Below are 24,658 nucleotides of genomic sequence, written 5' to 3' on the forward strand. Positions count from 1 at the left end.
GATCAAGTTATTTCTGGTTTTTAAAACCTTTACTGTTAATAATATTCAGTTCCCGAGTTCGTTCTTCTTTTCTGTTTTCAAAGGACCGAAATAATTCCAAGCAAACTGTCAATTACCAAAAAATCGAGATACTTCAATTTATATTGAAAAAGCGTGATCGAAAATGAGGAATTTCTCAGTTCAAAACGGAAAAGTTGGCAAGCGTGCATGTAGAATAACAGATACTCAATTATGGGAGTGGCAACCGATGCTGAACAAACACTGTAAATTACCAAATGCAAAATTTTGTATGTACGTAATGGATAAACAATATGCGGATCAACACACAAACATTTTAACATGGCTGTATCTCTTGCAACGTAGACTATACTACAAGGCAGAAAAATGAAGGAAAAAGAACACTTCATTGCATTAATTAGTTCAATATTGTTACATGTAACTTTAGTCCATTTACTAAGCATTTTTATATCCGTGGAACTAACATTATCATAATAAACGTACACACATGACAATGTTAGCCACGATTGAAAACTGAACCGCTTGATTTGATGCAAAGGTCTTGTAACAATTATTCACACTATTTTGATAATAGCAGTCGATATCTTTTTACAGAATTATAGAGCAGACGACACACAGGTAATACAGGCAAAAGAAGTACGCGAACACCTAACAACGGAAGTAATGTTATCATAACTATGATACACACAACGGACTAATAGACACGATTGGGGACTGAACCTTTAGATTTAATGCAAAGGTCTTGCAATAGTTATTCACAATATTCTTATTAAATTAGTACACGGAAGAGACATTTTACATAATAGTAGGGCTGGCATTAGACAGAAAATAAGCGTGCGCACACCTAGCTGTAAGAGTGATAAATCTGAGATAAATAGCAATAGGAAATTATTCTGAAGGGACATTGAATTATTATTATTATTATTATTATTATTATTATTATTATTATTATTATTATTATTATTATTATTATTATTATTATTATTATTATTATTATTATTATTATTATTTTAGGAAGGCTCGGCTTGTGCCGGTAACATAATGGGCTGACTCGGCTTAAGCAAGGAGTCACCCTCTTGATTATGAAACTACAGGTACATATATGTACAAATATTTACAACAGAAATAATTACAACATATACATTTATACAATAAATACAAACAACTTCAGACTTCTTATGTCCCCGTTTTGGGAATCTGTTCTTCAGTATTACTGGAACTGCGGCCTGGATCTTCATGCTTTTTGGCGTGAGTCAGAGGAAAAGTCGTTCCTAGGAACTTCCTCACAACGTGGCAAGTGCTCAGGAGTGTGGCTTTCTGTAGTTATACGTATGTGTGATGATGCAGGTTTAATGTGGCCAGAGAGCTGTGCAAGCATTTTGGAATAACACCGGTACATGATATTACTATTGGAACTGTGGTGACTGATTCTAGTTTCCACACGCGTTGTATTTCTATTGCCAGTTCTGTGTATTTTGATATCTTTGTGGCTATTGTTGTTTGCAGATTGGAGGTACTTGGACAAGCAATTTCTATAAGGGATGCGAATCTTTTTGATTTATCGATTAGAATAATATCTGGCCTATTGTTGCTGAGCGTGACATCGGTATTATTATTATTATTATTATTATTATTATTATTATTATTATTATTATTATTGAAGTAATAAGTTTTTGAAAATAACGTTTCGAATAAACTGTAGGAAATGTTGTTAATTTAAATTTACACTTGTTACCAATAAACTAAACATTTACCGTCTTACTAATAAACGGTGTATAACTTTTATACAAGGTTTATACACCGTTTACGCGAAATTCGTTACTAATAAACCGTGTATAAGCCTCCTGCGTATACATCTGTTATAGTTATTCACTGAATTGCTTATACAGTCCAGGACCCTTGTATAAGCGTTGTATAGCAGCGTGTAGCGGAAAAAGAGAAACGAGTGAGCAGTTTATTTTCGTGGTATTTATTGTCGACAGTAACATAATCGTTGTAAAATATTCGACTTATCCATTTAACATTGAACACACGTTGAAAGAATGACGATATCGTTGATCATCTTCACGATATTTTAAACATAGAAGACATACGGTAACGTACACCATTCAGAGGTTATGGAAGCTAGACATCTTCGTAAAGTAAAACACTTTAAAGAGACGGAATGACAATGAATGACTATAAAAGAAATGATGGTTGGGCGTATTTTTGTGTAAAAATGTGTTACAGCTTAATAGACCTTTGATATTGCCAGTTTATTATACACTATCTGCCCCTACAAAGATCTTTCTTAATTTAGTACCTACCGTATACAAGGGGACATATTCCTCGAGATAAAAAGTGGCATAACTTGAAAACCATACGTAATATGATTTCCATACTTTGTAGTTGAATACGTAGAAATGTGATGTATAAATGCCTAATAGAAACTTTTTTGATCTAACCTTTCGTTTAGCTACAAAACAGGTTTTCCTTTCTCCTGAAAAGTAAGGATTTTGGAATGTGTACCCTTTTCAACTCGCCGAATCAATTACAATTGCTTACGTTTTCCGAACTACCCCAGTTAGGAGCTTTTGATATTTTCTTAAGCTTTTCAATTTCTTTTTTAGCGTCCATTACACAAGCAAGCTGAAGAAATGTTGATATCAATATAAGTCAATTTCCAGCTGTCTCACGGAATGACAATGAATAACTATAAAAGAAATTGTGGTTGGGCGTATGTTTGTGTAATAAGGTGTTACTGCTTAATAGACTTTAAATTGCGAGTTTATTATACATTATCTGCCTCTACAAAGATCTTAGATCTTTCTCAAATTTGAGTATAAAAAGAGACATATTCCTTGACATAAAAATGGTGTAACTTGAAAACCGTACGTAATATGATTTCCATACTTTGTAGTTGAATACGTAGAAATGTGATGTATAAATGCCTAATAGAAACTGTTTTGATCTAACCTTTCGTTTAGCTACAAAACAGGTTTTCCTTTCTCCTGAAAAGTAAGGATTTTGGAATGTGTACACTTTTCAACCCGCCGATTCAATTACAATTGCTTACGTTTTCCGTACTATCCCAGTTAGGAGCTATTGATCTTTTCTTAAGCCATTCCATTTCTTTTTTTTTTTTTTGGCGGTCATTACACAAGCAAGCTGAAGAAATGTTGATATCAGTATAAGCGAATTTCCAGCTGTCTCACTTAGTGTTGCCACTGCCTTTTCGATATGCCGTGCTACTGTGCGACTTTCCGGAAAGGTTTGCTCGTAGATAACCAGCAGAAGCGATCATAAAGGCAGTGAACGTGCGAAATACGTCAGTGAACTGCAGGAAGAGATTCCTACTCCTTGGAACGAGTGCATACGTGCTGTGTAGTAATACAATGCGTATACCTCGTTTATTAGTAAGAAAAATGTAAAACGCTTATACAGGGTTTATTCACTGTATAACTAAACAAGAGTTAAACAACGGTATAAGGACTTTTTATTAGTAAGACCCTAATGCAACAGATGTTGATTAACGTTTAAAGTGAGGAGGGCCCTTTACTAGTTTCCAATCTCCACAGACTGCGCAAAGTATTAAGCCTCAAGAGCTAAGACTTTGACATTTACTTTTACTCCGTCACTATATACCTCTTTAAGCTCCCTTTCCCTTCCACTGAACAATGCAGAACAATAGGGATACAAATGAAGTTTAACTTTTGGCGTCCATTTAGCGGTTCCTCGGATGTATTCATTTCCCTGAAAAACTTTGTCCTAATAGCGCCTTAGCAATGATTGTGTCCTATCCGCAGAACATTTATTGGGGAAATTGGTTTGATTCGCTACTTTCGAGAACAGGCTTACGGTCTGAACTGCTCTGAATGACGTTCCAATAGAACAAATGCCAGTCTTTTCCGTCGATCTCCAAGTCCATTTCAAGGGATAAAAAAAAGGAGAGAATGTGAAAGAGAGGACTGAGGATAGAAAATGCTATTTATTCAATAATCTTTTTTTTTTAGTGTACCTCCTCCGGTAATGCTGATTCTCTATTCTACTGTATGGTACAAAGGAGTAAGAGTGAGGGGTAGGAAGGGTTGCAGAGAGATCAGGGTGGGGGAGAAAATCAAAAGTTGCTGTTCTGTGCACAAACCCAACAGCGCTAGATAAATGTTTCCAATGACTGCAGGGCAATTTTCCTAAATGAACCCTTTCTCTTCTATCAACTCCCATTGAGCGAGGAAAGAAGTGTAAGCGCTATTTGTGTGCGTGCGTGATGTGATAAAAACCTGCCGTACGCTGACGATGTTAGAAGTAATTACAATAGAAGACAAGCTCGACAATTTCATCCTCTAATCGAAGGAAAGTAGAGAAAAGGAAAGGAAATAAACTCTGGAGTTTTAATCCCCTTGTTCAAATAGGCCTACTTTATCAGACCATTCTGCTTGCTCATCTCATAAACGCATGTATTATACTCTCAAAAGAGATTTGCTGAGACGGAAATTAAACGTATTCACTCTGGATTTATGTCGTCATATTATACGGATTAATGATTTTTTTTCTATTTGCTTTACGTCGCACCGACACAGATAGGTTTTACGGCGACGATGGGACAGGGAAGGGCTAGGAGTTGGAAGGAAGCGGCCGTGGCCTTAATTAAGGTACAGTCCCAGCATTTGCCTGGTGTGAAAATGGGAAACCACGGAAAACCACTTTCAGGGCTGCCGACAACGGATTAATGAAATAGAACCGTATCAGTCCAATTATTTAATTACATCACTTCAGTTTACTTCGTTATCTGGGCTTTCTGTTCAGAAGACCCCGGGTCCGATTCTCGGCCAGGCCGAGGATTTGAACAGAGTATGATTAATTCCTCTTACTCGGGGTCTGTATTTTTGTGTTTGTCTAGTACACTTCTCTTCGTGTACACACAACATATCACACTACAAACCACCACAGAAACACGCAATAGTGAATACAACCCTCCACATAAAGCTGGCGTCAGAAAGGGCATCTAGTCGTAAACCTGGACAAAATCCACATAAAGTGCCGACTCCAATTGATTGGGGAAAAATCAACGAATAGACTGTTGGCCTCTGAAACATTTGACCCCTGGTTCAAACCGGGCAGAGGATGTGGAATTTCTGGAGGGCAGATGGATATCCATTCAGTCTGTGCAGGATCTCTAGCGTCACATTCGGTGTTTATCCGATAGTATTCTTAAACTTCTTAATGGATTACAACAAAATTCTCGTTTCTTTGAGATTCTATAGAGAAAATTGGAACGTTGAAATTATTTGTGGTGTGCCTTAACTTTTAGGCTGTAATTATTTTAATGTTTAAGTGTCACTGCAATCATTTCGAGAGTAGAATGGGGCCCATTCCTTTCGGAGGATCTGCTTGGTCAAAAACGACATACGGACAATATCACCAGCTGTACAGCGCATGCGTATATTCTGCCGTGGTTATAGTAAATAGTATACATAACACTATCCTCCACCTTAATAACACGCAGTTACCTACACATACCAGATGCCGCCCACCCTCATCGGAGGGTCTGCCTTACAAGGGCTGCACTCGGCTAGAAATAGCCACACGACATTATATTAGTATATAGCATAAGCCTATTTATATATTACATTTTTCGTTTGATCTATTTGTGTATTTTAAATACTATTGAGGCAAATAATAATTGTCTACTAGAGTCCGACTCGTTGGCTGAATGGTCAGCGTACTGGCGTTCGGTTCAGAGGGTCACGGGTTCGATTCCCGGCCGGCTCGGGAATTTTAATCGTTTCTGATTAATTCTTCTGGCTCAGGGACTGGGTGTTTGTGTCCGTCCCAACACTCTTCTCTTCATATTTACACAACACACTACACGCAAACATGCAATAGTGATTACATCCCTCCATATAGGGTTGGCGGCAGGAAGGGCATCCGGCCGTAAAACAGGGCGCAAGACTGGTCCGGAAAATATTTACAAAAGGACTGACGCGGGAATGACCCCTGTTAATGAACATCACAGAAGATGCTGGAAATGGCTTAATCTGAAGAAATGAAGAACTGAGGATCCAAAAATTCTGACTTCACTTCACTCAGAAACCACCCAAAGGTTCGTATGAACGTTTTAAAACTCGCATAACAGAAAATTTGTAAGGTTACATATGCAGGTCCTTTTTGATAATACTTCGACATGACGTTGAGATTTCGTCGGACTTCGCTCCAGGTTTTCCTTCACTCAAGCAATGTTTTCTGGCGTTCAAACTCTTTTCGGATAGTTACACAGTATACAGCAACGTACTCGAGAGATGTGCACGCGCAGACATGTGACAGCATCCGATAGGTGCATCGAAATCACGTTTTCTAGCATTTCCTGTGATGGGCAATTATCCTGTTCATTTACAAGGGCCAATACTGCGGCAGTCTTATAAATATTTACCAGACATTGTCCACCCTGTAGTAGTTATAATAATCATAAACATATTGTTCACAGTTATGCAATATTATAATAATACATACATTATCATTATAGACTGTTATGCCTTTCAGCGTTCAGTCTGCAAGCCTCTGTGAATTTACTAAATGTCGCCACAATCCTCGATTTGCAACTAGTGTTGTGGCCTCATTTAGTTCTATACCTCTTATCTTTAAATCGTTAGAAATTGAGTCTAACCATCGTCGTCTTGGTCTCCCTCTACTTCTCTTACCCCAAATAGCGGAGTCCATTATACTCCTAGGTAACCTATCCTCCTCCATTCGCCTCACATGACCCCACCACCGAAGCCGGTTTATGCGTACAGCTTCATCCATCGAGTTCATTTCTAAATTAGCCTTTATCTCCTCATTCCGAGTACCCTCCTGCCATTGTTCCCACCTGTTTGTACCAGCAATTATTCTTGCTACTTTCATGTCTGTTACTTCTATGAATAAGATATCCTGCGTCCACCCATCTTTCGCTCCCGTAAAGCAAAGTTGGTCTGAAAACAGACCGATGTAAAGATAGTTTCGTCTGGGAGCTGACTTCCTTCTTACAGAATACTGCTGATCGCAACTGCGAGCTCACTGCATTAGCTTTACTACACCTTGATTCAAACTCACTTACTATATTACCATCCTGGGAGAACACACAACCTAAATACTTGAAATTATCGACCTGTTCTAGCTTTGTATCACCAATCTGACATTCAATTCTGTTGAATTTCTTACTTACTGACATCAATTTAGTCTTCGAGAGGCTAATTTTCATACCATACTCATTGCACCTATTTTCAAGTTCCAAGATATTAGACTGTAGGCTTTCGGCACAGTCTGCCATTAAGACCAAATCGTCAGCATAGGCCAAACTGCTTACTACATTTCCACCTAACTGAATCCCTCCCTGCCATTTTATACTTTTCAGCAGATGATCCATGTAAACTACGAACAGCAAAGGTGAACTCCTGTAAGTCTAACTCCTGAACCAAGAACTCATTCTACCATCAATTCTCACTGAAGCCCAATTGTCAACATAAATGCATTTGATTGATTTTAATAATCTACCTTTAATTCCATAATCCCCCAGTATGGCGAACAACTTTTCCCTCGGTACCCTGTCATATGCTTTCTCTAGATCTACGAAACATAAACAACTGCCTGTTCCTCTCGTAGCATTTTTCAATTACCTGGCGCATACTGGAAATCTGATCCTGACAGCCTCTCTGTGGTCTGAAACCACACTGGTTTTCATCCAACTTCCTCTCAACGACTGATCGCACCCTCCCTTCCAAGATGCTAGTGAATACTTTGCCTGGTATACTAATCAATGAGATACCTCGATAGTTGTTGCAATCCTTCTTGTTCCCTTGCTTAATAGATACGTGCAATTACTGCTTTTCTCCAATCTGAAGGTACCTTACCAACACTCCACGCTAATTTTACTACTCTATGAAGCCATTTCATCCCTGCCTTCCCACTATACTTCATCATTTCAGGTCTAATTCCATCTATTCCTGCTGCCTTATGACAACGGAGTTTATTTACCATCCTTTCCACTTCCTCAAGCGTAATTTCACCAACATAATTTTCCTCCTCCCATTGAGCTTAGCTATTTGCCACACCTCCAGAATGATTTCCTTTTCTATTGAGAAGATATTCAAAATATTCTCTCTACCTCTCCCGTGATTCCCTGGGATCTATTATGAGTTCACCTGAATTACTCTAAACACTGTTCATTTCCTTTGTCCCTTCCTTCCTAAGATTCTTTATTACTGTCCAGAAAGGTTTCCCTGCTGCTTGACCTAGCCTTTCCAGCTTATTACCAAAATTTTCCAATGACTTCTTTTTGGATTCAACAACTCTGTTTCGCTCTGTTTCTTTCATCTACGTATAAATCCCTGTCTGCCTCGGCCCTTGTTTGGAGCCATTTCTGATAAGCCTTCTTTTTACGTTTATAGGCTGCTCTCACATCATCATTCCACCAAGATGTTCGCCTTTCCCCATCTTTACACACAGTTGTTCCTAGGCATTCCCTTGCTGTTTCTACTACAGCATCCCTGTATGCCACCCATTCTCTTTCTATACCCTGAACCTGCTTATTGTCTACTGTTCGAAACTTCTCACTAATCACATCCATGTACTTCTGTCTAATTTCCTCGTCCCGGAGATTTTCTACCCTTATTCGTTTGCAGACAGATTTCACTTTCTCTACCCTAGGCCTAGAGACATTTCAGCTTAATCTCTTGGTAGTTGATATTTGCGATAAGTGAAAGTTCCTCTGAAAAGGAGTGAGGGATGGCCTGAGTGGCTCATACGGTTGAGGCGCTGGCCTTCTGACCCCAACCTGGCAGGTTCGATTCTGGCTCAGTCCGGTGGTAGTTGAAGGTGCTCAAATACGTCAGTCAGGTGTCGGTAGATTTACTGGCACGTAAGAGAACTCCTATGGACTAAATTCTGGCATCTTGGCATCTCCGGAAACCGTCAAAAAGTAGTTAGTGGGACGTAAAAACAATACCAATATTATTAAAGGAGTGAGAATAATAAAATATTATAAATCGCATTTTCCATTTTCGAATATGTGCCGTTTCTTTGTAATAAAACATGCATTCCACCCGCGATGTTTCCCTGAAAACTGTGTAAGAATTTTCATTATTTCTTCTATTGAATCTGTTTTTGTGTGATATGTATTGTTACAGTAACTTTTTTCTTGATAGATGCTTTACATCGCACCGACACAGATAGGTCTTATGGCGACGATGGGACAGAAAAAGGCTAGGATTGGGAAGGAATCGGCCGTAGCCTTAATTAAGGTACAGCCCCAGCATTTTCCTGGTGTGAAAATGGGAAACCACAGAAAACCATCTTCAGGGCTGCGGACAGTGGGGGTTCGAACCTACTATCTCCCGAATCCAGGATACTGGCCGCACTTAAGCGAGTGCAGCTATCGAGCTCGGTGTTAGAGTAACAATGAAGTGAAAGGTATATTCTATAAAAGACGACTGTCCCGGATCTTCTATGCTGTTTTTGGTATGTTTAGTGAGCGTTTGGTATATTTTGACATACCACCACCATCACTGCATATCATAAGCAGTTCGTTATGTGGACGAAATATGCCTTGAGAATCAATACAGCAAACGGGATACTTCGTTGTTGCAGATCCATTTTTCTCAAAGCGCACTAGTTATGAGCGTGTTACCACGTCATCTATAAACCCTTCTTACGTTCCTTCTCGTGCCATAAACTGATAAAAGCATTTTATTAGGAAGACATTAGCATTCAGAGTATTGCACCCTTAGACGATGTTGTATATTTAAATAAAAAGGAGGGGGATGGGAATAGGAACAGATCGTAATGAATTTAACTTAAAGAATGGGAAGATTAGAGTAAAAGAAACAAGAAAAAGAGCGCTTAAGTTGCAAAAGTGCTGAGAACAGCGCAAGTTGAGCTAAGAAGCGGACCAGAGCTAAATTAATTTCCAGAAAATGATGAGCATGCAAGTAAACTTCTTCCGTGACGTTTCAGATAAGATTTCACTTGAAAATATTAGCCACCTCTTGGGAGAGTACCTTACGACTTGACTAACAAGGGATATAGACTTACCCTTGATATAACACGAATCGTACATTGCATTGACATGCGCATTGCACTAAATCTGCCAACTTTAAGTGAGCTGCAAAACGACAATAATGGAATTATGTGAATAAAGAAAGAAATAGCGAATGAAAACCTACAACCTGTTTTCCAGTTAGTGACCGGGTCAGGGATGGAATGAATGAAGCCCCCATCTTGTGGCGAAGATAGGAATTGTGCCGGCTGCCGAGACCTGTCGCACTCCTCTGGGGCAATGATTAATGAATGGCAGATGAAATGAAATGGTATTGGAGAGTGTTGCTGGAATGAAACATGACAGGGACATCCAGACTAAACGGATCTTCGGATCAATTGTTTGAATCTATTTGTTGAAAACTGGAAGTGCACAATCGACTGGGTGCGAAGAAATTGTTCTCTTTGCCACACTTTAACTGTGGACAATAACACTATCGTATCTCTGATGAACCCTAACATACTTTTGAATAAACGGGAAAAGAAAACGTCCGCTGGTTGTACCAACCCAGTACATTTTGTAGGGATCAGCTTCGTGTGACATTCAGCATCTTCAGGAACTGTCTAATTGCCTCTGAAACGCCCAAAATCTCACGCGTGCAAATCGAGGCGCATGAGCTCCGTGCACTGTGCATCGGTCGCGCTCGGCTTGTCCTCGGACCAACGCTTCGTCTCTGGGCTACTCGGCTAAGCTCGGCTCTACTCAGCGCAACTCAGCTCGGATTTGGAGCGCTACGGGGCAAGTGTGGAAAAGGGAGACAGGGGGAGCGAGCGAGACAGGCTTGAGGAAAGAGAGAGTAAGCGCTATTGCTCCAAATCGAGGAGTGGGGGGTCTGCACTCTGGTCAATCAAGCGAAGTCGTCTTTTGCACCGTGCACAGTGCATGCACCCAGCGCATGCACCCTGAGAGACCCTGGTATAGAGCATCAGCTTTATTTGCTGTCCAAGAATCAACCAAGAGAAGAATTCGATCTCTGCCATGCAAATTCGGCCAAAACACCTGTTCCAGGAACACTTTCAAACACCGTTTTGTCATGTTTGGCGATCCGCTAGCATATGCTTTCACACTGGGTAATTCAAGTATCATGCTAGCTGGAAATATCTCTCTGGGTTCCGAGACAAAAACATACATGTGTGGAAGAAGGGTGCCATCTGTTACAATAACAGGTACCATCATAGGTGGTTGCTGCAACTGAACCCACGATACAATAAATCGTCTTTGTTCCCTTAACGACAAGAGTTCTCCCAGAACGTAACTCTTTACAAAATCTTTACTGATCTGCAATAATTATCTGATCTAGTGTAAAAAAAATACAATTTACTTTATGTCGCACCGACATAGATAGGTTTTATGGTGACGATGGTGTAGGAAGGCCTAGGAGTGGGAAGTAAGCGGCCGTGGCCTTAATTATGGTACAGCCCCAGCATTTGCCTGGTGTGAAAATTGACAACCACGGGAAACCATATTCAGGGCTGCCGACAGTAGGATTCGAACCCACTATTTCCCGGATGTAAGCTCACAGCTGCGCGCCCCTAACAGCCAACTCGCCCGGTTAGTGTAAAATTACACTCTTCCATAAAATGCCTTAATTCCGCAACGAAGTCATCAACTTTCTCTTCTATAACAGCGACATCACCAACAAATCTGCTGCCAACTACATGCGTGATCTTGCGAGAAACAGTCTTTTTTTTCCCTTGAATCGCTGCAGCCATGATTTGGAAGCTTTGAATGTTAAGGTATTGTTTGGATCAATTTGTGCTTTAAAAGACATAGCCCATATATAATCCCATGTTGTTTTCGCGTTGCAATGAACTGATCACGAATCTCGTTATTTATTTTTTCTTGTAGCAGCTTCCTGTTTCTGGTATGTATTTTCAGCATCTTTTCTTCGAAGTTTTGCAAATCTGTCTTGTTTTCATTTGTCTTTTTTGTGCCATTGCGGCAGGAATTTGACTCAAGGGGATATGTCTAGGGTTAATCCAGGAGTGTATCATCCAGATGTTATAAGCGTCAGCCAAGTAACCTTCAGGAAATGTTGTTCTATTCTTCTTTGGTGGTGATGAATAATACGAGAAACCACTGTTCTCGTCACTGCCACACAATGCTGGGCCGCTTCCTGAAGTCGTCTCATTTTCCATCTGTATCGCTGGATCATCCTCAAAATTACTTTCAATATCATCTTCGTCGGTGACTTCTTCATCTACCATAAGAGTTTTATACTCTTCAACAAGAACGGCTTTGTCAAGTAGTTGTTTTCTAATTTGTTCGCAAACTACGCGATCTACCCTAGTTGGCTTTTCCTTCGAAATACTGAAGAAATTCACTAACAACTTAACGACCATAGCTGGTTTCATTTTGTAACAGCCTATGCATACAACAGGTCACATTCACCTCTAATACGTAAATAGCAGGACCGATTTCGCGTCTACTCCTTTCTTTGCGTTCCATACCCCCAACCCAGCCCCCTTCCACTTCGAGCGGTCCATAGTACTTCAAATTACACCAAATGTCGTTTCTGATGTTCTGAAACATAAATGAACTGGTCTCGTTGAAAAGTCAGCGACAACAGTTGGGTACCCTTCCTTGTAAGGAATGGAGATAATAGGAAACTTTTTCTGCTACTCTTACAGGGTTTACGATGAAATGTTATAGAATAAAGTACACTAATCTTCATTATATACTCTTATGCCTTACAGCGTTCAGTCTGCATGCCTCTGTGAATTAGCAAAGCATGTTCACAATCATCTATTTGTAAAGCCAAGAAGGCTGAATTATCCATGGAAACGAACGTATTCAGAGGAAGCAGATGGCGTTTCAGTTACGCTGTCACATTCCAAGAAATATATTACATACATACATACATACATACATACATACATACATACATACATACATACATACATACATACATACATACACAATCTACATCAGAGGTTGTTATGGACAGAGCGAGTTACTTATACGGGGCAGATCGCGTAGCTGTAAGCTTATATTCGGGAGAAGATGAGTTAAGATCCTACCGGTGGCAGTCCTGAAAATTGTTTTCCGTTGCTTCCTATTTTCACCCAGTCATATCTGAGGCTAAACTTTAATTAAGGTGATGGCCGCTGCTTTTACAATCCTTACCCTTTCCCATTATTTATCACTCTTTTGGACGAATAGTGTTATGTGTATTTTAACTCTTGTGTATATACTTGTATTTATTTACTGTGCTTAATTAAATACTTGTAATATGTTGTAACTATGCACCTATGACTCTGTCCATTGCAACTGCCAGTTGCCTAACGACAATAAAATTCTATTCTATTCTATTCTATTCTATTCTATTCTATTCTATTCTATTTTATTCTATTCTATTCCAGCGTCGCCATAAACCTGAATCTGCTCCTGCGAAATTGAACCAGTAGCCAAAAAAGGGCTAGGAATGTAACACGTTGAATTTACATAAAATACCTTTTATATTAATGAACACCACTCACATAATGTTTACCTTATGTGAATTTTCGCAGACTACGAATTATCCTATAGGAAACATAACTTAAGGCTTATGCAATAATATTTGAATATTCTGCATAAATGCCATTATCCTGGTGTTACAAAAGAGTTCATCACGGGGACTATCAAGTATTTCTGGCAAACTTCTAATTTCGTATGGCTATGTCTAGCCTGGAGTAGCCCTTGCGAGCTACACCTTCCGACGAAGGTAGGCGGCATCTGGCGAGTATAGGAAACTGCGTGTTGTAATAGTGGAGAATGATGTTGTGTGTTCAGTTGCAGGGATGTTGGAGACAGTACAAAATCCAAGTCCTCGAGGCAACTGAATGAACCAATTAAGGTTAAAATCTCCGACCCGATCTGGAATTGAACCCGGGGCACTCTGAACCGAAGAACACTACTCTGAATATTCATCCAAGGAGCCAGACGCTGGCAAACTGAAAACATTACATAAATACTTTTCTTTTTCGTTATCTTAACATAGGTAAGTAGCAGAAGATTGAAGATCACATTTTAAATTTTCTAGAGACTGTCAGCTGGTTTGAAAATGACTTATAATTCTTATTCTTCTTCTTATTATTATTCATCCTCCTCCCCATTTCCTGCACATCGATGGGGTTATGTGTGTGAGTTGTGTTGCACACGTGAAGTTGTAATTTTACGGCGTTCTTGACAACCCTATCTGGACAGATGCAATCTTCTTCATGGTAGTTGGAAATGTGGTGTGTCTGGACATTATAGAAGGCGTTATGAACTTATATACAGAAGTCCTGCTGTTGTTAAGAAGTATACCAGGTGTCCGTTGGCGTCATACTTTCTTCTTATAAGAGTCCCGTATGCACTAGCGATGAATTTTATGTCCTATAACTGATTTCACAGGGGCTCTACTGCCAGCAGGTAGGTTACGTCAGAATACGAGGAAAATGAAATGGCGTATGGCTTTTTCAGTGCCGGGAGATCCCAGGACGTGTTTGGCTCGCCAGGTGGAGGTTTTTGATTTGACACCCGTAGGCGACCTGCGCGTCGTGATGAGGATGAAATGCTGATGAAGACAACACATACACCCAGCCCCCGTGACAGCGAAATTAACCAATGATGGTTAAAATTCCCGACCCTGCCGGGAATCGAACCCGGGACCCCTGTGACCAAAGGCCAGCACGCTAACCATTTAGCCATGGAGCCGGACAGAATACGAGGAGATAATCGGATAGTGGTTCGCCCATGTTCCTCAGCGCTCCCGTCCCCTGCGTTTGTAAGCCTCTTTTCGAACGCGTAGTAGTAGGCTGGTATTTGGCACAGTAGCGCTACTGTTGCTGTCAACATATCGATAACGGCTGGTGTGTTCAGCAACGAATATAGAGGCATAATTTCAATTTTATCATTGAGTATGTCTATTAACTGATGTCTAACCGAGTGGTTAGGGGTGCGTAGATGTGGACTTGCATTCGGGAGATAGTGGGTTCGAACCCAACTGTCGGCAGTCCTAAAGATGGTTTTCCGTGGTTTCCCATTTTCACATGAGGCTGTACCTTAATTAAGGCCGTGGTCGCTTACTTCCCACTTCTTGCCCTTTCCTATCCTACAGTCGCCGTAAGATATATCTGTGTTGGTGCGACGTAAAGCAAGTTGTATATATATATATGAATTTTTAGAGTTTCTAAAATGCTCAATTTTATCCCTTTTTGGATGTGCGTGTAAAACCTTGAGAGAATGTTGTACATTTGATAGTTCATGCATGACCTGTGTCATGTAGATGTGCAGTACTTGCTGATTTTTCATGCTTATATAGCCCCTAATCTTCAGTTAAATAGTACTTTTTGGAAACAATTGTGTATCAAATTGAGAGACAATTGAATGTCTCCATTCCACCACTTGAGGGTAGAGTATTTTTTTTTTTTGCTAGGGGCTTTACGTCCCACCGACACAGATAGGTCTTATGGCGACGATGGGATAGAAAAGGCCTAGGAGTTGGAAGGAAGCGGCCGTGGCCTTAATTAAGGTACAGCCCCAGCATTTGCTTGGTGTGAAAATGGGAAACCACGGAAAACCATCTTCAGGGCTGCCGATAGTGGGATACGAACCTACTATCTCCCGGATGCAAGCTCACAGCCGTAGGGTAGTGTATAAGCTCTGAGAAATACATTAAGTTGTAATTGTGACTGCTAAAAGTATTAATTAATTCACAGCAAATTAATTCACAGCCACGAATAAGACCTACATTAAAACGTTATGTTTAAGATCATGAGGGTTGTGTATTGAAAAAAAGGAGAAATGTGTTAATAAAAACCCAAACTCCCAGTTCCTGGCCCACAGGAATTATTCAGACGTGGCTAACATCCTCGAACTGGTCGGGAATCGAACTCGGCGCCCTCTGAATCCAAGGCCTCTACTACGACATCCAAGAAGTCGGGCTGAAAACTGATTTGGGATGAGAATAAAAAATCTCTATGGATTCGTTTTAGGTGGGGGGAAAGAGGAGACTATGCAAAATTATAGTAACCACGCAATGTAACATTTCGTTGGTACACGCGATCAAAGAGAAGTCGAATAACGCAGAAGTAAAATCAAAACAGCTAATTTTATCTTGGTTTTTCATTGTATGACTACCGGATGCATGTGTATTTATACCGGCTTATATTGAAGAGATCTTTTCTGTCGGTCAGCTAATTTCTGAGAGGAAAGAGTTGAAGCTTTTACGTGATTAAGTCAGACTGTATGGCGCGGCAGAAAGAGAGCGAACCTGTAAACACGGTCAAAAATAATGAGCAATTACAGAGATGTGGATATGGGGAGTTAAAAGACAGCTGGGCCGGTCATCAAAGAGTAACTGAAAAGTCTAAGTCACGTTGGTACAAAGTGGATGGGATCAAAGCAGCTGCGTTCACGTGGACTCAGAGGGAATAGTTTATGTTTCTCCGAATTTCGGATACTAACTCGCTACATTTAACGATTAAAAGTAAAACTCCGCGCTTGAAATTCCCTTCCCGTTAGCATACGACAACGTTTTAACAATTTGATGTTCACTCGAAGTGTTTCAAGACAAGGGCAAAGTACAGTGAGGCGAAGAAAAGTCAGTCAGGAGGTATGAAACTAAATACAGAGCCGTAGAGTCAGAATAGTGGTGAAGAATAACTAAGGGAAACTTGCCCCCTTATCAACAAATACCATATTTGGAATACTAGCTTATTTCAGAAAATGTTTTTTTACTATCACATTAACTAAAGAACGTTCATTTGTGATGTTACAAACGGACGATAATGGTCAGTTAGCCATCGTCGTCCTTGTCCTGATTCTATTCCCACCAGAGTCGCTGGAATTTGAGGGAATGTGATAATTCCGCATCGTTGGCTTCCTGAACGATCAAGAATTATTTTGGAACGAAACTCTAACACCCAAACGCCTCTTAAGAATCGGTAACAACTGAAGGGGCATTAAACAATTATTATTATTATTATTATTATTATTATTATTATTATTATTATTATTATTATTCTTATTATTAGCCTATTACAGGAAGAAGATAATTTCTCTCTCCATAATTAAGTTTCCGTAAAAACTAAACTGTGGATGAAATAAAATATAACTTGATTTAAAATATTCTTATGCCGGCATTCCTAACTTCTGCGGGTTCATAATAATAATAATAATAATAATAATAATAATAATAATAATAATACAATCAAAATATTGATGAGAGATTTCAATGCACAAATAGGCAAAGAAAAGAAGTACAAAACCACCGTAGGACTCTACTCTTCCCATGAAATAAAAATGGAGGAAGATTAATCAACTTCTGTGAGACCTTTGATTTGAAACTAATGGCAACTCATTTTACAACATGCCCGCAGAAGAAAACAACCTGCAGGTCCCCGAACATCCATTTAGGCGAATGTCAGATAGACTATGTGGGTATTACAAGGAGAAACCAGAAGGAGATCATAAATGTAAAAATCAAGAAGGGTATCGTCGACTCTGATCACCACCTATCTCTAATCAAAGTGAAGTTTTAATCTAACAGGCCCAAATGTAGATCACGGCGAAATCCACGAACTGACCCAGAAATTCTGAAGCAATAAACTCACGCTCTTTCCTGGCCAATATCTCCGAGCAAAATGCTACTAGTTGGTCAGAACTTAAAAGACTAACTTGTAAACGCAGCCAAGTGCACTAGCATGCCACCAAGGAAACGTAAACATAAGTAGTGGAACAATATCTGTGATAAGGCGGTAGAACATTGCAAGAAAGCATGGCAAGACTGGAATTCACAGAAAATCACTGAGAATCCAGGAGACATCATCAAAGATTATAAGATTCCAAAAACGTCACTATGGTCAAATCAGACTGACAGAAATCGAGGAAGAGTTCAAGGAAAACAACACCAGGAACTTTTACAGAGCCTTTAGAGAAGAACTGACGAGTTATAGAGCACCCACTCAATGTTTTGAACGACCGGATGCGACTTTAGAAACAGTTAATAAAGAAAACTGTAAACTTTTGGCAATCATTTCAAGTACCAAATTGCGAACCTCCTACTGATAAACTCACTTTTGAAACATCAGAACCAAACCCAGATTCAGAGCCTCCAACAGTAGAAGTTGAACAAATAATACATGAGTTAAAAAACAACAAAGATCCAGGGGAAGATGGTATAATTGCCGAAATGTGAAAACTAGGTGGCAGAAATCTCGCTCAGAAAATCCACAAAATTCTTACAGATATCTGGACCAGTGAAACAATTCCTGAAGACTGGAAGTATGCAATAATTCACCCATTACATAAGAAAGGGGATAAAACTGACATAAATAACTACAGACGTATTTCCCTTCTAGCAGTCACCTACAAAATTCTTTCAAAACTCCTACTCAAGAGACTTGAAATGCAAACAGATCATTTGATTAGAGAATACCAGGCAGGGTTCAGGAAAGGCAGGTCGTGCGCAGAACCTCAAGACCATCCTGCAAATTCGTAAAAGCAGGCAAACTGTGATTACGTTCTAATACCTTCGAAAAGGTATATGCTTCTATAGATAGACCGACACTTTTCCATGTACTGGAAGAATTCAAACTAGACAGGAAAACAAGAGAATTAATCATGCAAACACTTACAGACACCACTTCCAAGGTTAAATCCTTAGGGGAATTGAACCATTTGTTGTTAAAACAGGAGTCCGACAAAGAGATGGGTTGTCCCCTTTATTGTTTAATCTTGTTTTGGAAAAGTGATGAGGACTTGGGAAAAAGAAGTTAAAGGAATAACCCTTGGAAGATTACGTGAAAACAAAATTAATTTACAGTGTTTGGACTTCACTGATGACTTAGCAGTGTGTTATCGAATAACAGACAGGAAGCGATTGCATCCATTAGAAAACTCCATGAAAATGCATCCCGAACAGGACTCCAGATCTCATACCAGAAAACTCACTACATGGAAGGATCCATTCGGTACCTAGATGGACAACCAATGAAAACCCAATATGGAAAAATATCCCAAGTGTCTAAATTGAAATACCTGGGAGATGTCATCCAACCTTCAGGACTCAATCGTGAAACAAACAAAGAAAGGGTCTCAAAACTACAAAGAGCATACAGACTCACATGGAGCAGATTTAATAAAAAATCTATTTCCCGAAATGCAAAATTAAGACATTATAACACTGTAATGAAGCCTGAAGCACTATATGCATCTAGAACACTGATCATTGGGGGCAGATCATTGATTAAAGATGTAGAAAAGTAAGAAAGATAAATCTTTAGGAATATTTTTGGACCTGTTTGTACAGGGGGAATGTGGATGATAAGGAAATCTCATGACCTGTACCAATACTCAGAGAAAATCTCAGACACATTTAGGAAAAGCCGTTTGAAATGTTATGGACATATTCTCAGAATGAGTAATCAGAGATTGACCAAAAGAATTCTGAATCTAGCCCTATCAATGAAAGTAAAAAAACAATTGGCTGCTCGAAGTTGGAAAAGATCTTCAGGAAATAGAAATCACAGATGACATTGTGTTGGACAGATCTAAATTCAGAAAATTAGTCGGCAATCACCGCTTTAAACATCATCCAAGCAACTACCACCAACAAAACTTGGTCAGAAGATCGCAATAAAAGCCACAGCGGGAAGATGAAGAGATTTTGGGAGAAGAAAAAGGCAACGACATAAGCAAAATAAGTTCAATCGTGCTCCTTAGTTGGGCATAACGAAATAATAATAATAATAATAATAATAATAATAATAATAATAATAATAATAATAATAATAATAATAATAATAATAATAATAATAATAATAATAATAAAGTTACGACCTTGTGATGTTTCTATCGATTCTGTGCAAAGAGCTGGGAAAGATATTTGTTGTTATTGTTGCTGTTGTAGTTTCACGTAAGTGGTTTGGGATATCATGATCAACAGAATCATGCTTTACAAGGGTTGTTCAACTGAAACACACTGATAATGATGAAGACGACGACCGTGGATGTATTCTACACCCCCAAACACAGAGGGAATTCGATAAGTATAACCTCAGAACCTCCAATTCTTTGTGGAATTATAAATTAGAACTACAGGTGCATGATTTCTGAAATTCATGGGCCAGAATTCGAGCGGTGGCCTCTGTAGTGAAAAGACGAGTTACGATAGCGGTTTCATCTCAGTTCAAACCTCTCCTAACCTGAGAGCAGAAATGCATTGCCCCACCCATGTCAACTGTCTGGTGATGTTGCTAATGACATGACGAGTACAGCGCAAACACAAGCATGACCTGATTCACTCTCGGGATTCCAACAGCCTCCCGGGAATTATCCCGCTGTTCCATTGAGCCACATCGGGAATCAAACCGAACCACTCCATCATGAAACTCGAAACCCAATTAGTTAATTGTATGCTCCAATTTCAGTCATAACCAGGTACTCATTCTACCAACCACCAATATTTCACATTTTTTCTCTGTCTAAATGTATAAATAACAATTGGCGACCAAAGAGAAAATACGCTCTAATGATGTATGGTACATGCGCAATGGAACGTGCATTTAAAGGGGACTTTAAGCGAGAGATTTTACGTTCTGTGAACTATTCTGGTTCTATTTTTCTTCTTATTCCTGGTATTTTGGGGTCGGCGCTACATGTGGATTGGGCCAATTCTTTCGGTTGGGTGCCTTTCTTGACGCCAACGCATTGTGAAGGGATGCATTCATTATTGCACATCTCTGTGGTGGTTGGTAGTGTGACGTCTGAGGAGGCGTGATTTATGACAATCACAAACACCAGAACCAGATCATTCTTCAGCACAGTTATGAATCGAAACGGGGACCCTCTGAATCTAAAGCCGCTACACTGATCATTCAGCTAAGTAGCAGGACACACAATTCTGGTTCTCTATCTAAATAAAAAGAAGCAAGCAAGCTTGTAGTTGTACGTGGCTTGTGGCATTATTGTTTTCGTAGTCACGAGTTCTCCAGTTTTCTGTAGGATCCAAACCACATAGGGGGTGTCTATTTATTGTAAAATTCCCACACGCACTGGTTGGGTTTCGAATCACTCCCGCTTTGGCGAGAAGTAAGTTATGATGCCACTCAACTACCAGGCAACTCTGGTTCACTATTTCATTCTTAGAAATCTTTTCGTAAGATTCATTAGTGCAGCTGATATAAATTCGCAATCTGACCGAATTCCGAACTGACAGTGCTTCTCCCAAGAGAACCTCCTTTCTGTTCCATAAAAATGTTACCTTATTTTAAGCCCTGCGCAACTAAGACATCACATTAGACCCATTGCTGGTTAGGCGCACGTTTTTGAACGCTTGAGGTTGTGAGTTCTTCTAAATCGGTCAGGGCCATTAAAGAATACGTTAAGCAACAATTACACGTTTTCTGAAGCCTTCTTCGCAGTCCCAAATCACTGTTCTCGTTCTCTGACAGCTTGTTTTCTTTCCTCTGTTCGTATAGAGTTCTATTTTTGTTCTTACTTGACCTCCATGAACCACTTAATAGAAACTTCACGTGTATTGTTACATATGCTACAATAAGAAGTTTTGTTAATCGCTTTTCATGTTTTAATGTCCGCAGAATTTTTCTTATTCCATCAGTAGTAGTTCTCTTCTTCGTAATCTGTACTGTCCATCCACAGTGTTTGGGCCCATTATTTTGGGAAGGATCTATCTCTCAAACTTCTAGGCTCTTAATTTCAGCTTTTCCAGTATTATATGGCATTGACACTTGATTTGGATCACTGTGTTGTAATGTGAATGAAATTCCGCAGCCTGTTTCCAGTCATTCGACCGGGTCAGGAATGAAATGAATGAAGCCCCCATCTAGCGGCGAGGATAGGAAATGTGCCGGCTGCCGAAGCCTGACGCACTCCTCTGGGGCAATGATAAATGACTGACAGATGAAATGACATGTTAATGGAGAGTGTTGCTGGAATGAAAGATGACTGGGAAAACCGGAGTACCCGGAGAAAAACCTGCCCCGCCTCCTCTTTGTCCAGCACAAATCTCACATGGAGTGACCGGGATTTGAACCACGGTATCCAGCGGTGAGAGGCCGCCACGCTGCCGCCTGAGCCACGGAGGCTCTTGTGTTGTAATGTCTGAGTCTTAATTTTCCTTGAATAGGTTGTGTTCGACGAAAAAGAGCGACCACCTTTCCTCGCCTGCTATTGTTGGCCTCAGTTTTCGATAGTCTTCACCTGCATAGTCTCACCGAGGTATTTGAAGCTGTCATACACTAATTCAGTCCGAAGACTGGCCAGTATAAATGCAGACGCCTGCGATATTGCGCAGACAGTGTTTCGGAATGTTCTAAGGCGCACTCTGTTTTGACACTAAAAATGAATTCTAGATATTGGAGTTTCTGCATGGGATTTTTTTACCAGACACATGTTTTCAAAATCACTTGGAATTCTAACATAACATATGAATCGTCCCAGAGAGCAAGGGCCTAAGTCTATAGAGTAGAAACTTTTGTAAAACTAACACAATATACGACTCGTTCCAAAGAGCAAGGACCAAGTTCGATAGCTGCAGTCGCTTAAGTGCGGCCAGTATCCAGTATTCGGGAGATAGTGAGTTCGAACCCCACTGTCGAGAGCACTGAAGATGGCTTTCCGTGGTTTCCCATTTTCACACCAGGCAAATGCTGAGGCTGTACCTTAATTAAGGCCACGGCCGCTTCCTTCCCAGTCTTAGCCCTTTTCTGTCCCACCGTCGCCATACGACCTATCTGTGTCGGTGCGACGTAAAGCCAATAGCGTCTATTAGTGATTATCTTTCAAGCACATTTTGTAAAGCATTGAGTAGCAATTTAGTTATTTTGATCCTCCAAAAGAAGTACACATCATTCCGAGACTGTACAATGTTCTCAAGCTAAAGCCACCAAGTAACGGAAGAAAAATTGAGGTTATCATTTTCCCACGGTATCTATCATAAGGAGTGCCTGGCCGAGGCGGTAAAGGCGTGCTTGGTTCACCCGGAAGTACGCGGGTTTGATTCCTTGTCCGGAAGTCGAAACGTTTAAGAAACGAGATTTCCACTTCCAGACGTGAATACGGCCCTGAGGTTCACTCAACCTACACCAAAAATGAGGGAGCACCTTGTTAATTTCTGGGAGCAAAGGCGGCCGGGCGCAGAGCTAACAATTCTACTGCACCAATTGTCGAGGTTATAGTGGAAGCCTTTACCTTCCACCCCTCCAAGGACCTTCATGGCCTGTACGGAATGACTTTGCTTTTGCATTTTTAAAATCATATCCTAATTAAATTGTCCCTGTACATCAGAATAAACAGTGAATGTTACAAGATTTGCCAGCAAGTAGCGTGTCTTAACACAGGTAATACAATTAATAATAATAATAATAATAATAATAATAATAATAATAATAATAATGTTATTTGCTTTACGTCCCACTGACTACTTTTACGGTCTTCGGAGACGCCGAGGTGCCGGACTTTAGTCCCCCAGGAGTTCTTTTACGTGTCAGTAAATCTACCGACACGAGGCTGTCGTATTTGAGCACCTTCAAATACCACCGGACTGAGCCAGGATCGAACCTGCCAAGTTGGGGTTAGAAGGCCAGCGCCTTAACCGTCTGAGCCACTCAGCCCGGCGGTAATCAAATTGGCAAGCAAGTACATGTAATGGCGCGCCGCAGCATTGCGCGCAAACTGAAGTGGGTAGAATAAGTAACTGAAAACTACAGTAGATACATCACTATGCAGAAGTTGAAGGTTTCGTTCAGAGATCTATATACCTGAAGTTGTAAATTTGTCCGATTCGGTTGTCTCATGGTGAAGCCATGGGTTAAATCATTTTCTTTTTATTACAGAAATCAATGGATTTTAGAAAAAAATGGCTCCTATATTTTAACCTTCAGTTTATATTTATGGCTCAAATTTAAAGCCATATTACAGTTGATTCAATCAACCACAGCATTGTGAAAACAATTTTAGCCAAACATTTTTAAATTGTAGTTACTATGTTTTGGACGTCAATGTATTTTAGAATTAAGGGTTACTCCAATTCAACATTGTAATTCAGATTGTCATACTTTTAATGTGTACACAATTCCTATGTTTTTTTACATATTATTACTAAACATGGATTTATACTCAAGCAAAAAATTTGTAAAAACAATCCAATTATGACAGGTGTTAACCTTGAGACAATTATGTAGGCTGAAAATGCTTGTAAATAAAGCGAAACATGTCCCCGTAAATTCGTGTTGTAGTATTATGAACTAGCAACACAAAACCAATTTGTATTGAATAGGTGGATTAAAATAATCACTATATTATAAGCATTTAAAACATTTTCACCACAAATTTCCCTAAAACTGCATGTAGCTTTCCCAACGTAACAGTTTACTGTATTGCACAAACATACATTAAAATTCAAGACATTATATAGTATTTTATTATTATGACAGACCATAGCACGAGAAGATGTATTCAATGTTTGACGCTGATTCTTCCAAGGGGTTTAAATTAAGTTGGTGTGGTTATTTTTAGCCGAGTGCAGCCCTTGTAAGGGAGACCCTCCGATGAGGGTGGGCGGCATCTGCCATATGTAGGTAACTGCGTGTTATTGTGGTAGAGGAT

The sequence above is a fragment of the Anabrus simplex genome, chromosome 3 (genome assembly GCF_040414725.1).
Source record: "Anabrus simplex isolate iqAnaSimp1 chromosome 3, ASM4041472v1, whole genome shotgun sequence".
Taxonomy (NCBI): domain Eukaryota; kingdom Metazoa; phylum Arthropoda; class Insecta; order Orthoptera; family Tettigoniidae; genus Anabrus; species Anabrus simplex.